The sequence below is a fragment of the Myotis brandtii genome, unplaced genomic scaffold, assembly GCF_000412655.1.
Source record: "Myotis brandtii unplaced genomic scaffold, ASM41265v1 scaffold439, whole genome shotgun sequence".
Lineage (NCBI taxonomy): Eukaryota > Metazoa > Chordata > Mammalia > Chiroptera > Vespertilionidae > Myotis > Myotis brandtii.
Window position 1 is genome coordinate 521,405 of NW_005366783.1, and position 3,650 is coordinate 525,054.

Here is a 3,650-nt window from a genome sequence, read left to right on the forward strand (position 1 = left end):
CTGACCTGCAGCACCTCGGCCCGCCCCCGCTCCGAGCCCGCGACCCCTGACTTCTGATTGGCTCCTTGAGAGAACCCCGCCGCCAATCAGCGCAGACGAAGGGAAGGCGAGGCCCCGCCCCGCGCTATCTAGAATAGTCAGGATGAGATTAGGCTTCTGATTAGCTCTCTGCAATCTGACCCCGCCTCCTCTCGGTGCTCACGTCAGTCAAAATCTGGATGCCTCTTCGCGTAACCGGGCTTCTTGTTTCTGATTGGCTCGTCGGTATCCTGCCCCGCCCCCCGGCGAGCAGCTCTGAGCTGGCTGCTTCCGGCTATGGAGTTGCCTGCGTGGTGTGCACAGTCCCGGTAGGAGGTTCCAAGGACCGTTTTTTCTAGGGATCGTCGGTGTCTGGGCGCGACTCGCACCCTTTCTCCTTCCTCCCCTTCCTGCGGGCAGCACGCACCCCGGAGGCCGCCTTCGGACCCACGTCCCCGGAGCTGCAGGTCCGATGGGAGGTCCCGGCGGTCGGGCTGCCTGCGTTCTGCACAGACCCAGCTCCCAGGATCGCGGGTGGAGCAATCCTGGTAGGTGTGCACACTCCGAGTGCCGATGGGGAGCTGCAGGGGGTGCGGGGCCTTGGCCAGACACACTGCACCCCGTTTCCTGCTCTCTTCCCACGCCACTGACTTCAGTACAACGGATGGGAAGGAGGCGGGGAGGGTTCCCAGGGGGCGGGTCAGTGGTTGGGTCAGAAGCTGTAGGATCGTCGGGTTCTCTCCCCGCGGGAAAGTGCGGGAACACGTGATTTTCAGGAGGCTGCGCGAATAGTTGGTAACCCTCGTTGTCCAGGGCAACCAGGCTCTGATGGACAGCTGGGTGCACTCCTGCAGCCCACACAGGACTTCCGAGGGGGGGATCTCGCCACCCGCCCACGCAGGCAGCTGGGGCCTTGTTTTTTGTGAATGCACAGCCCCCACCCCTCATGCTTTTATTATCAGCGTGTAGCGCCCTCGGTTATCTGCCGCCCCGATTGCCTCGGATGTGCCCCAAACCTCTGCTGAGGGCTGGCCTTTCCCGTTAGATTTGGTTCTTATCTCCAAGTAGCAGCTTCCCACAGCCCCAGTCTCAACACATCTCATCCCTTTGGGCTGTGAAACACCAGCTTTGATTCGGTTTTCTGTGGCCAGAATCTGACTCCTCTTGGCCTCATTAGGGCACCTGCATACCTGTCCCTCAGGCAGCTCATGAGTTCTCCCCCCTCACTATGTTCATTTTGTCCTATTCTTTTTTAAAATATATATTTTATTGATTTTTTACAGAGAGGAAGGGAGAGGGATAGTTAGAAACATCCATGAGAGAGAAACATCCATCAGCTGCCTCCTGCACACCCCCTACTGGGGATGTGCCCGCAGCCAAGGTACATGCCCTTGACCGGAATCGAACCTGGAACCCTTCAGTCCGCAGGCCGACGCTCTAGCCACTGAGCCAAACTGGTCAGGGCCCTATTGTTTTTTAACTGCCTCCTGCACGCCCCACTGTTTGAAGAGAAAATTCTAGATGCCACCCTATTTCTCTTTGTTAGGTGTTTCGTTTTCAATCACCACAAAATATTTTATTAGAAGAGTCAAACAGGTGATAATACAATTTTCTTTATTAAAAATAATTTACAGCATCAATAACATATACACAATTGTCATCAACTGAACTTTGCCTCCAATATATTTCTATACAATACTTAACATCATTGAACTTACAACTGCTACACTGTGTTGTTGGCTTAAGTGATTGACAATTGGTAGTTGCTGAAGGAGATAATGTGTTCACGGTCAGGTGCGTGTGAACTGTTGGGACATCGGCACTGTCACACTCTAGGAGAAGGCCCCCGAGGAAGCCCAAGTCCATCTCCCTCCCTCCCTCTTCGTTCCCCCAGCACCCAGCACACAGCATCTTAGTACCGTCTCCTCAACCCCAAGGCAAGAGAAAGGTGTCTCTTAATTCAACCGCAGAAAAACGTCAGTCAGCTCATTTCTCCCCGCGCAGGCGACGCACACGGTGACTGTGGAGGCAGTGGCCACGGCCCTGATCAGGCCCGAGCTGCACTTTCCCCTTCAGAGCCACTGGAGTGTGACCACCTGGCTACGGGGTTCCTTACACTTCCCTCAGGTGCCACCCGGACATCTGGAGACAAAACAGGAAATGCGACGGCCGTCGGCCTGGGAACCTTCGGCGTAACCATGGCAGCGCGGCGGCTGGATGCCATTCTCACTGATTGACTTTACAGGAGTAACACAACCCAAAGGCATGGAATATGGCAACGCTACGCAGCATCATGTGCTTTAACTACAACACTCATTTCTTCTCTTATGTAACCATGTGTCCTTTCCACAATATTTTTTAACACGTCGTTGCCCAGACAGAGCTAACAAAGGAGGGAAGTCAAACAAAAACCAGCAGAGGCCGCGTTTCTGCAAACACAGTGTTTGGCTGGAGGCAGAGCTGTAAGGTACACACTGGGACATACAGCAGTTTCCTCCCCGACTGATAACCACGCTCATCCAGCTTTTTGGTTCATTGTATAGAACCGAGAGATTAAGAGGCCCTCGATTCTGTTCCTGAAAGACGAGGTTTGCTTGTACTATTACTCGGCGAGGCAGATGGGAATTTCAGTGCTTAATTCATAGCTTGTTTTATGGTATTCATCTCCTGGGCCAGATGTTTATGCCGACACCCAGGCCTCTGCCACAAGCGATACATTATAACATCCTTAAAGCTGATACTAATGCCCGCCCCAGCCCAATCCGGAATTACCATTTCTTCAAATCCTATCACAGGCATTTCAACATTCAACTGGGAATTTCTCCATCCCTCACTCATATTTTCATGTAAATTAGGAACACGCATGCATGGACAAATACACAGAATAAAAGAATCAAGAACACCATTTGATCTGCAAGTACCACGTAACGTTTTTAAATAAAGGGAATTGTCAAGCTCCAGCCCGTCTAGCTGTCTGAGCGCGTGTCTGCAGGACTGACTGTGCGAAGGCCTCAGTGGTCTTCACCCACGGGGGTCCAGCTCCAGCACCTGAGTCAGGAACCCTGTTCTGTGCCGTGTGAACTGACGCTCAAGTGCAGCAACCGAATCAGGTCACACTGAAGACCGTATGTGAGAACATTTGCCATGTAAGTTAATTTCTTGATTTAAAAAGGGAAGTAGGACTTTATGAAATTCATTATCCAAACTTTTTCTTAAAAGCTGCCCCGCTTCTTGGAGACAGCACTCGAGGTGGGAGCAGGGAGCAGACGCATCCGGAGAGAACTCGGTGTTCTGGCCTGAGGGTCAGCTTTGGTTACAACAGAAACAGTGACACCACCCACAGATCATCCAAACCAAGTAAAACACGGATTCAAAATGACAGGAAATCAACCAAAGTCATTCACAAACAGCCAACACTCACAATGCCTCGGGCTGAGCACCCACATTCTGGTTGGTAGCCCCTCACCATCAGGTGCCGGGGGGTGACAGCACCACGTCAGGTGAGCAAGCCCCTCACCCCCCTCAGACGGGCCGGCCCCGTCCTCCCAGAGCTCGGCGTGAGTGCCTGACGTCAGGGCTGCACATGACCCCTCGTCGCCGTCGCGTGGCGGGGCCACTCTGTGTCCCGTCCC

At 53.3% G+C, this 3,650-nt stretch overlaps 1 protein-coding gene across 1 annotated transcript in view; it reads right to left on the reverse strand.

Moving 5' to 3' along the window:
* The window catches only part of HYKK (hydroxylysine kinase), a 10,788-nt gene extending 10,771 nt beyond the window's left edge, over positions 1–17 (reverse strand). The window contains exon 1 of the mRNA XM_014546248.1: positions 6–17. The gene's annotated coding sequence lies outside the window, so the exon portion shown is untranslated. The remainder of the gene's footprint in view (positions 1–5) is intronic.
* Between the last annotated feature and the right edge of the window lie 3,633 nt (positions 18–3,650).